Source organism: Camelus bactrianus, chromosome 3 (genome assembly GCF_048773025.1).
Source record: "Camelus bactrianus isolate YW-2024 breed Bactrian camel chromosome 3, ASM4877302v1, whole genome shotgun sequence".
In the NCBI taxonomy this organism is placed as follows: domain Eukaryota; kingdom Metazoa; phylum Chordata; class Mammalia; order Artiodactyla; family Camelidae; genus Camelus; species Camelus bactrianus.
The window spans coordinates 117,417,346-117,428,716 of NC_133541.1; the positions used below are offsets into that span (position 1 = coordinate 117,417,346).

An 11,371-nucleotide genomic window follows, 5' to 3' on the forward strand; every position below is an offset into this window, starting at 1 on the left:
AATAGCAAGAAGTTTTCACCATTTTCAAGAAGCTTAGGTGGGAGGGTACAGCTCAAGTGGTCGAGCGCATGCTTAGCCTGCATGAGGTCCTGGGTTCAATCCCCAGTACCTCCTCTAAGAACAAATAAATAAATAAACCTACTTACCTCCCCCCCCCCCCAAAAAAAACTTTTAAAAAATTAATTAATTAAAAAAAAAAGCAGTTACCCTCATCAGGAATCACATAGCCATTTCTTTTTGGGGGCTAGGAGGCCGTTGACTCTTCTTTTCCCTTAGGCTTCTAGTATCTCATGATAAATTTGGTAAAGAAAGTATTAGAGAACAAGTTGTATCTAAATCAGCTAAAGAATCGATAATTAGTCCTCCCAAAGACTACTGTGAATCACAGTTATTTTATCTCTTACGGCAAAATTGCCCTACAGCCAATCAGTTGTGCGGTGGAACTGCTTACAGCAAAGATGTTTACAGCAAAAATACTGGACATCCGCCAGCTCGTTTCCTGACTGTGCTCAGCTGTCGAGAGCCTCGAAGCCCACATCCCGCATCAGTGAGACAAAGTCAATCCTGTTCCTTTTAAAGGCAGAAAAAGGGGACAGTGGAGAGAGGGGAGTGAGATGGGAAATGGCTGGTGCTGGTTTCCACAAGTCATCTTCTCTGAAGGCCCCCAAAATCAGCACACACACACATTTTAGGAGAGAGGGAAAAATAAAAATCAGTCCTTCGGACATTTTCAAATACCACAGAAAACCGCACTGTATGCGGTCACTTGGGGCGGGGGCTCTGGTTTGGTTTGCGATTTGATGCAATGCCCTCTTGGAGGCAGCTGTGTTGGTTGGGGCATCAACCCTGGTGTGAGACCACACTTCACGGATGCACCTCTGATGCCCACTGGCCTCACCTGTGAGGAGCTCCCTCTCCTCTCACTATTGCCAGTTTAATTATTAGCTGTGGGTTTGAATCAAACTTGAAAGACATGCAAATTGCAGTCAGTTTTCACATTTGCAACTGATTTCCATATCCACATAATATCTCCGGCTTTTGGCACCCATCTGGAAACTTGGAATAGCAGTGGGTTTGCCCAGGAGGTAATTTTCCCTGATTCATTTTGAAAGTGAAAAGCCACAGGGCTGGTCCTCCAGCCAGTCTGAAGGCAGGGGTGGTCCCGCTTCCCAGAAGGGCTGCTCTGTCTCATCCCTCAGCTTCCTCAGAGGGAAGCAGGCCCGCAGGGGCAGAGTGGGGAAGGTATCGATTCAAAGACAATGGGAGCTGCTCACCAACCCAGGAGAGCCATCCAGGGGCCACGTGCAGTGCCCAGGGGAGGAGACCCCGGCTGCAGGGGCAGGGAGCCATGAGCAGGACCAGGGTCCAGGCTGTGCTCTGCGGGCCGGGCTCCCGCTTGCGAGGACTACCATGTCCCGCATCATCCCATCACGAGTGGCTACTCTCCTGGGCTGCGCTGGCACGCACTGACTTTCCAGCACGTTCTCCCACCGGGTCTGAAGCAGCACTTTTTCCTAGGGTCCTCTGCATTTCACTCTTGTCTCCTGTCACAGACTTTGCCCCTTTCTCTCGCCCTGAGGGAGCAAGTGTGAGCTAAGATAGTGGGCAACTCACTTCCCCCATCCGTCCCTCCTGAAGGCTGGAGTGTTAGGGAAAGGGGCGTGTTCCCTAGAATGAGTAAAGGGCAGGGTGCAGAAACCCAGCCGTACGTGGAGGAGGGCCAAGGCCCCACAGGCGTCTTGAAGATGCACAGACAACCTGAGGCTGCTGCCCGGGGGGCCTCCTCCTCCACGGTTTGGGGCGCCCCTGCCCACCAGTAGTGGCTGCCCCATTCCCATGCCTAGCCCGTGGATCTGGTGCTGAGAGGCTAATGAGGCTGGCCCTTTTTTAGAGGCTTTCGGGGCAGATGCCCTGGAAGGGGGCAGGGGGCCGTGGAAGGTGAGGACAAGCAGAGAATGTGCAGACTCGGAAGATCCCTTAGATGCAGCTGTTTGGACCTTGGGCTGCATTTTCCAGTGGAAGCGATGCTCTACGGGATGGTTTGTTTCCTAATGTGACGGTAGTGTTGAGATGCGCCTCTTGGGAATGAAGATTAGGAATGGAGATGACGGGGGTGGGTCAGAGGGCAAGCCTGGGGGCCCGCTCCCAAGTGCCCAGTAAGTGAGTCATCTTGAGCAAAACACAAGTCTGCTCCTGTGTGCTGGCCTTGCTCTGAGTGCTCACAGAAGCTCCCCAGAGGGGAGCTGTGTTTACCCTTCTTACAGGCGAGGAAACAAACACTTAACACCCACATAGGGTCAGCACTCAAGCCTCTAAGGCCTGCTGAGATCCTGGCTGCCTGACGCGAGTGAGCCCGCAGGAAAGAGGAGAGAGCTCACAGAGAGGACAGTGTGGGGAGAAGGGAGAATGTCTCAGGTTGTGGGGCCCAGTCTGGGTGAGCCAGGGCTCCTCAGGGTGCAGATACCAGCCGCAGACCCAGACCCACCCATTTATGCCCTATCTCGTAGAAAATGGGTTTCCTCTTGGAAGCAGCAGCTGCCTGCTAAGCTCACAGACTACCATTCTTACAATTGGCTTGTCCATGCAGGACGTTGCCTTGCCTGACACAGGAGGGTCACAGAGGGGACTGGAGCAATAGCTGGGCATGGGAGTGGGGTTGGGGGGTGAGGGGGAAATGCCCAGGGGACTCTTGTGTCCTGACCCCTCCAGCTTAACCCAAAATCAGGATTTGTCTGAACCTGAAGCCTCCCTTGCTTTGTGCCCTGGTTGGAGCATGCAGGTCATGAGGAAAGACATCTTTTTTGAGCCGACTCTGACCTCTGGGTCCTGTGAAGTAATCGCTCTGCCCTCCTGGCGTCACACACTAGCCTGAAGCTGCTCACAGCACCACCCACTCCTGCTTGCTCAGCTCTCCCTTGTCACACTGCCCAGCACAAGAACATCAGCATGGATGGGTGGGGTCTCCCTGTTGCTCAGCTCTCACAGTCCGCAGTCCTCAGCATGGGTGGGGTCTCCCCATCACCCAACCCTTCACTCTTAGCTAGACCTCACAGCATGGAGTCAGCTGGCCTGGCTGCAAACTGTACAAAAGAGCAAACGGGGATGTGATTTTCCTGGGGCTGCTGTGACAAAATACCACAAACTGGGTGGCTTGAAGCAACAGAATTTATGCTCTCACAATTCTGGAGGCCAGAATCTTGAAATCAAGGTGTCCGCAGGACCCTGTTCCTTTCAGAGGCTCTAGGAGCGAATCCGTACTGCCTCTCCACCTTCTGGTGGCCTGAAGCCACATCTCTTCATTTCCACTGCATTTGTGTATCACCTCTTCCTCTTGTATGTCTGTCTCAAAATTCCATCTGCCTCTTTCTTATAAGGACACTTGTCAGTGGATTTAGCATCCACCAGATAATTCTATGTGATCTGCTCGTCTCAAGGTTCTTAATCTAACTGCATATGTAGAGGCACTTTTTCTAAGTAGGTCACATTTACAGGTTCCTGGAATTAGAGTTTGTACATATCTTTTGGGAAGCAACAATTCAGCCTGTTACAGTCTGCCCTCTGTTTGTCCCCAACTCACATCCATGCCACATACAAAATACACTCATCCCATCCCAACATCTCCACAAGTCTCAACCCATTCCATAACAGCTCTAAATCCAAAATCTCATCAGCTCCAGTCTCATGACTTGAATCATCTAAATCCCAGTATTGGAGACACTCTTGGTATGATCCATCCTGGGGCAAAGTTCCTCTCCATCTCTGACCTGGGAAACCAGAAAACAAATTTTCTGATTTCAAAACACAGTGGTAGGACAGGCATATGATACCAGTGACGGACTGTTCCTACTCCAAAGGGAGTTGGGGAATGGAAGTTAGGAAGGGTCACAAGAGTTACTGTTTCCTATCGGGCACGTGAGGAGCTGGGAAGTTGATACTCCATCCTAACAAGTTAAAGGCTGAAGAAACTGAAAGTCAACAACTCTTCCTAGATCCATCAAGGAAGTGAGGTCACAGGGCAAACTTTCTAATTCATTCTATGAGGCCAGTTTTTCCTTAACACAAAACCAGACAAAGGCATTCAAAGAAAAGAAAACTACAGACCAATATTTCTCATGACCATAGATGCAAAAGTCGTCAACAAAATATTAGCAAATCAACAGTACATAAATTGATTTCACACAATGGCCAAGTGGGATTTATCCCATTTTTGCAAGACTGGTTCAACATTCAAAATTCAATCAATATAATCCATCACATCAACAGACTAAAGAAGAAAAATCACATGATCATATCAATAGCCATAGAAAAAGCATGTGACAAAATCCAATGCCCATTCATGATAAAAACTCCCAGCAAACTAGGAACAGAGGGAAACTTCCTCAATTTCATAAGGAACATCTACAAAAAAATCAACTGCAAATATCATATTTAATGGTGAGAAACTAGAAGCTTTGCTGCTATGATCAGGAAGAAGGCAAAGGTGTTCCTTCTCACTATTCCTTTTGAACATTGTACCGAAAGTCCTAGCTAAAGCAATAAGACAAGAAAAGGAAATAAAATGTACACTGTATGGGAAGAGAAAAATGAAACTGTTTTTGCTTGCTGATGATATGATTGTCTATGTAGAAAATCTGAAAGAACTGACGTCCCCTCTGCAAAAAAACTGCCAGAACTAATAGACAATTATAGCAAGGTTGCAGGATACAGTGTTAATATACAAAAGCGAATCACTTTCCTATGTACCATCAATGAACATACGGCAGTTGAAATTAAAAACACAATGTCATTTATATTAGCACCCCTCCCCCAGATGAAATATTTAGGTAAAAAGCTAACAAAATATGTACAAGATCTATAGGAGAAAAACTACAAAAACTGATGAAGGAAATCAAAGAGGAGCTAAATAGAGATTTGGCATCCACAGATAGGAAGACTCAATATTGTCAAGATGTCAGTACTTCCCAACTTGATCTATAAATTCAATGCAATTCCAAAGTCCTAGTAAGTCATTCTGTGGCTATCAACAAACTGATTCTAAAGTCCGTATAGAGACGCAAAAGACCAAGAATGGGTGACTCAGTATTGAATGAGAACAGAGTCAAAGGACCGACGTAACTTGACTTCAAGACTACTATAATGCTGTAGTACTCAAGACAGTGTGGCACTGGTAAAAGAGTAGACAAATGAGTAAAAGAGAATAGAAAGCCCAGAAACAGAGAGTCACACAAATGTAGTCATCAGATCTTTGACAAAAGGGCAAATGGCAATACAGTGGAGCAAATAAAGTCTTCTCAAGAAATGGTCCAAGAACAACTGGATATCCACATACCTCTCGCCACCAAAAAAAATGAATCTTACATCTTTCAGAAAAATTAACTCAAAACTGATCATAAACCTAAATGGAAAAGATACAACTATACCTGGAAGATAACACAGGAGAAAACCTAGACGACCTTGGGCGTAGTGTTGCCTTTTTAGATACAACAACAACGTCATGATACATGAAAGAAAGAACTGATAAAGTAGACGTCATTAAAATCTAAAATTTCTGCTCTGTGAAAGGCAATGTAAAGAGAATGAGAAGCCAAGCCACAGACTAGGAGAAAATATTTGCAGGAGACATACCTGATAAATGACTGTTGTCCAAAGCACTGAGTGAACTGTGGTATAGCTAGACAATGGAATGTCATTCAGCACTAAAAAGAAATGAGCTGTCAAGTCATGAAAAGACATGAAAGAGACATGAATGTGTATTACTAAGTGAAAGAAAACAATCTGAGAAGGCTGCATACTATATGATTCCAACTCTATGATGTTCTGGAAAGGGCAAGACTGTGGAGACAGAAAAAAAGACGAATGGTTTCCAGGGACTGGGAGGGGAGAGAGAGATGCATAGGCAAAGCACGAGATTTTTAGGGCAGTGAATCTACTATAATAGTGGATACATCTGTCAAAACCCATAGAATATAGAGCATCAAGTGAACCAGTATGGAGATTCCTCGAAAGACTAAAAATAGACTTACCATATGACCCAGTAATCCTGCTCCTGGGCATATATCCAGACGGAACCCTACTTCAAAAAGACACCTGCACCCCAATGTTCATAGCAGCACTATTTACAATAGCCAAGACATGGAAACAGCCTAAATGTTCTTTGACAGATGACTGGATAAAGAAGTTGTGGTATATTTATACAACGGAATACTATTCAGCTGTAAAAAATGACAACATAACGCCATTTGCAGCAACATGGATGCTCCTGGAGAATGTCATTCTAAGTGAAGTAAGCTAGAAAGAGAAAGAAAAATACCATATGAGATTGCTTATATGTGGAATCTAATAAAAAGAAAAGAAAAGAAAAAGACAAATGAACATAAATACAAAACAGAAACAGACTCATAGACATAGAATACAAACTTGTGGTTGCCATGGGGGAGGAGGGTGGGAAGGGAGAGACTGGGAGTTCAAAATTTGTAGATACTGACAGGTATATATAGAATAGATAAACAAGATTATACTGTACAGCACAGGGAAATATATACAAGATCTGTGGTAGCTCACAGTGAAAAAGAATGTGGCAATGAATATGTGTATGTTCATGTATGACTGAAAAATTGTGCTCTACACTGGAAATTAACACAACATTGTAAACTGACTATAACTCAGTAAAATAAAATTTAAAAAAAAAAGTGAACCCTAATGTAAGCTATGGACTTTGGGCGACAATGATGTGTCAATGTAGGCGTATCGATTATAACATACGTACCCCTCTGTTGTGGGATTTTGATAGTGGCGAGACACTGTGGGGAGAGGGCATACCTTCTCTGTACTTCACGCTCAATTTTGCTGTGAACCTGAAACTGCTCTAAGAAAGAAAAATTACTTTAAAAAAAAAAATAGGAAGGGAAGGAGAGAGGGAAGAAGGAAGGAAGGAAAGAAAGGAGTCTCTGGTCCAAGCAATACCAAAATCCAGCAGGGCAAATTCTGTTCAGTTTCAAGACCTGAGAATAATCCTCTGTGATTCAAGGCTTTGCCCTCTGGGCCCAAGACTCCACTCTTGGAGTCATTCTTTCTCTTGAAGGACAGAACATGTCAGCAACTCATTAACTATCAGCCTGTTTCCTGCCTGTAGGATTTCAGAAGTCCAAGAGCCCTTTCTCACTCTGTCTCTTTCTGTCTAAACTGGCAGTGTTTCTGCTGATTAACATTCTCCCAAAAACTTGTGGGTCTCCTGTGTTTGTCATGGAGATCCACACCATCAGACAAGAAGGTCCTCCATAGATCTTTCCTGGGTAACCCCATCTCTAGGCTGGTTTCTGCTGAGATGGCTGAGTGCGTCCATGAGACACACCCTCAGTCTCTTCAGCCACACTGTTGGCTTTCTCACCAGTGCACACTTTGCTAACCATGAATCTCCCAATGGTAGCATCTTTTGCTGTCTGAACAGGCTGAGAATTTCCCAAATCCTCAATTTCTGTCTTCCCTCTCAAATGTTACTTACACATGGCAAGGGAAACCAGGATACACCTTCAAAACTTTGCTTAGAAATCTCCTCTTGTTTGTTTACAAGTTCTGTGTAGAACACAGTCCGGCTGAGTTCTCTGCCACTTTACAAGTTTGCTCCAGTTTCCAATAACATGTTACTCATTTCCTTCTGGGCACTCGCTGGCAGAGGTTTGCACATCCATATTTATACCATAGTCTCTCCAAGGCAGTTTAGGCTGCTTCTATCATGGGTCTCAAAACTTTTCAAGCCACTACCTAATTCTAAAGCCACTTCCATATTTGCAAGCATCTATTGAATGGCACCCCACCCCCGGGTAATAACATCTCTATTCGTTTCCTGGGGCCACCATAACAAAGGACCACAAACTGGGTGGCTTGAAACAACAGAAATTCACTCTCTTACAGGTTTGGAGGCCAGAATTCTGAAATCATGGTGTTGGCTGGGCTGCATCTTCATCTGGGCTCATCTGGGGCTCTTCCAAGTGTATCCAGGTTGTTGGCAGAACTGAGCTCCCTGCAGCCATGAGACTGAGGTCCCCATTTCCTTTCTGGCTGTCAGCTGGGCCGCTCTGAGCCCTTCTGGGTCACCCCTGTTCCTTGCCCCATGGCTCCCTCCATCTTTACACTAGCAGCTGCCAGCCAAATCCTTCGCATGCTGTGAATCTAGGCCCCCCTTCTGCAGCTAGCTGGAGAAAACTGCTTTTAAAGGGAGTCATGTGATTAGGTCAGGCCCACCTGGATATCTCCCTGTCTTAAGGTCCCCTGATCTGGGACCTTGATTCTGTTGGCAAAATCCCTTTGCAGCAGTACCTTATTAGCACTTGATTAAATAACTGGGAGAGACCGTGTGTACACCAAGGCAGGAATTTTGAGGGTATCTTAGGATCTGCCCCTCCCTGTTTTCAGCATCGCAGGAAAGCTGTGACCAGAGGGAGCCCTAGGCAGGCCCAGAGGTGATGCCGGAGCCCGTGTTAGGGTCTGGCTGCATCAGCTATAACCTCCTGTGGCTGGGCTCCTCCACCCTTCCAGTGAGGCCCACCAGGGATCAAGGGAGTACCATTTGTACCCAAAGGGCATGCCTGGCACACAGTTGGCACCAAACCCCATTTAGGGTCGTGATTGCATAAGGTCCAGTTGGGTGGTATAGGGGAGGACCCCTGAGGGCTGTGCGGCTGGGAGAAGTTACTTTTTATTGCCCTAGACTTTGAAGCCCCCAGCTTGGGGGTGTCCCTGAGCAGGGGAGTATCTCGTGGAGTGATGGGAACGAAGAAGCAAAAAGCAGAAGGCCTGGGACAGGGTCCTGGGGAGAGGAAGGCGTGGGAGGTCCTAGGGCCCCTTCCTGTAAGGAGGGCCCCATGCCCGGGACAGGTAAGGTCCCCCAGGAAGATGTCAACTGTCCCTGTGGAAGGACTCCATGCTTGGCACCCACCTCTGACCAGTCTCTTTCAGAAAGAGGGACGGGCACTTTGTGCATTTGTACGGCTGAATTCGCTGTATGTGCTGGGCATGACTAAATCCCCGTCTCTCACCAAAAGCAGATGTTTATCTCCAGATGCCATCCCAGCGAGCACATAGCCTGAATAAATAAATAAATTACGCTGCAATTTCAGAGGAAAGCATGCCTGTCAGTATTGGCTTTCGTGATTTTCAAGGGAGAAAGTTCCAAAACAAAAATCTGCTTAGATTTGGGAATGATACCTCCTCCAAAGCTTAATTCTTTCCTTATGTTTAGAGTCTGATAAAAATGAGATACAGATTGAGGCTCGTTTTAATACAGCCCTGCTATCGGGATGGTGCTGAAACGATCAAGATACATTTTGTGCAGAAAGAAGTATTCTGCTCATTCATTTGTTGAGCACGCTGGCTTCTGAGTGTGGAGATGCCTGGGCCCCACCCTCAGAACCCCACACTCCAGCCCCCCGGGAAGGTGTGAGAGTAAGTTGCTCGCCTCAGCGAGGCAGAAGGGGCTGGGCGGCATGGGCCAGGCAGTAGTCAGAGAGCAGGGGATTGGCTCCTGGATGGGCCCGGTCCAGAGCTCAGGTGGCATCTCCCGGCAGCTAAAATCTGAAGTGTATGGAAGGCGGGAAGAGGGTGGACTCTGAGCGGTCTCTCTTTATGAGAGAGGTCTTCAGTAAGCACCAGGGCCAGGGGAGCAAAAGACCCGCACCCTCCAGACACCAGGCCTAGGCAGGGAGACACGGCGAAGCCCCAGGGGGGTTTCTGGGAACAATAAGTGAGGTGATACAGCGGTACCGGCACACGCGGTGTCGCCTCCCAGACAAGCACGTCTGCATGCAGGCTGCCCACAGCCTCGGCAACCTTCAGCTGACCTTGGGAGGCTGCCAGCCCCTTGCTGAGGCTCCCACCTTCCAAGCAGATCTGTGGCCTCTTCACTCCCTAACCTCCTGCTCCTCAGCCCTTGGTCCCCAGGATTTGCACAGGAGACTGACCAGGAGCCCTGTCCAGGGCTGGCCTCTTTCCCTCCCAAGTCCAGGGCTAGGTTTGGTCAGGGGACACATGCCTGGGGCTATCCAAGGGCACAGTGGGACCAGCCTTGTGAGATAGAAGACGGAGGGCTGGTCTGGCTTCAGAACAGAGGATCCAGTCGGAGAGAATGTTCTGACCAGTAGCTCACCAGGCTCCCTTGGTGCTGTTGTGGGCTAGGAGCCTGGCCCAGGGTGTCCAGTTCCAGGACTAGGAGTTCTGCCTCCTGATGGGTGAGTCCACCCATGTCCTGTTCTGTTGTCGGGAAGTACCCCCATACCCTCCGCAAGATGCTATGCAGCCCAAGGCAGGGATGGTTCTGAGGCTGTCAGCTCCAAACTCTCTCCACCCACAGGACATTAGTTATAGGGCCTGAATTAGGAGATGTGAGTATTATCAGCCAGGATAGTTAAAGGAATGGTGTTCCTTTGGGTGGCGTGCCAAAGCCACTTAGCTGCCACTACTCTCAGCTGCACATTGGCATCTTTTAGGGAGATGGAAACCTGTGTCTGGGCAGAAGTGTTGCCATCTCAGCAGGACTTGAGTTTGGTCTCCATGTGTGTGATCAACCTTGCTCCTTGCCCACTCCAGTCCAGCATATGGTGCATATGCTGTGTGGGCTCTGGCTTCCCATCCAAGTATGCGGACTTGTCATGCAATGTTGAAGTCTTCCTTTTGGTGACAGCCAGGTTGTACTGGAACTAGGAGTCATCATTCCCTTTTTCATTCTCTGTGAACTCCCTATGCAACAGTTAATTAGCACCACCTCAGGACCGACCACAACAGTGAATCCTTGTACTGCATCATGCCATCTGAGTGGCCCATCAGTGTAAGTCACGGGTCACAGCAAGCAGTAACTATGGAAGGCCAGCAATCTGTGTCCTACCCACTGGACACTAAATAGAGTTGCTTCACCAGGTTTTTGTGACACTATATGAACTTCTTACTCTTCTCCCGGTCTTCTGCCTCAGCCACAGGTCCTGGACATTTCACACCCCAAGGAGGAGATTCCCAGGATGTGGGACTTTGGCACGAACACGAGGAAGGTGCTTCCAAATCCTGGGACCTGAGGGACCTTAATGAATGTAGGGTCCACGTGGTCTCCCCGGCTGGAGAGGCACAGCAATAAAGAAATTCATCAGCCAAAGTGGCTTCACAGTGTTAAACCTCCCACCTGTGTTGCTCAAATAAGCAAGGCACACGGATCCTTGGTGGGGGCATCCTATACTAGTTTCCTGTGCTCTCCCAGCTCCACTCCAGCAGCTTCCTCCCTCCGTGGGAGAGGGACCACATGCTCATCAGAGGGCTCCAAGGGCTGGCTGGGAAGGGCATGGGACGCACACAGCTGCGGGGCTCCCTTCGGCTCATTGGCTGCTAGCTT

At 47.9% G+C, this 11,371-nt stretch overlaps 1 protein-coding gene across 1 annotated transcript in view; it reads left to right on the forward strand.

Annotated features, from left to right (window-relative positions):
- The window catches only part of SNAP47 (synaptosome associated protein 47), an 85,486-nt gene extending 74,343 nt beyond the window's left edge, over positions 1-11,143 (forward strand). The window contains exon 5 of the transcript XR_012505743.1: positions 10,962-11,143. The gene's annotated coding sequence lies outside the window, so the exon portion shown is untranslated. The remainder of the gene's footprint in view (positions 1-10,961) is intronic.
- The last annotated feature ends 228 nt before the right edge of the window (positions 11,144-11,371 follow it).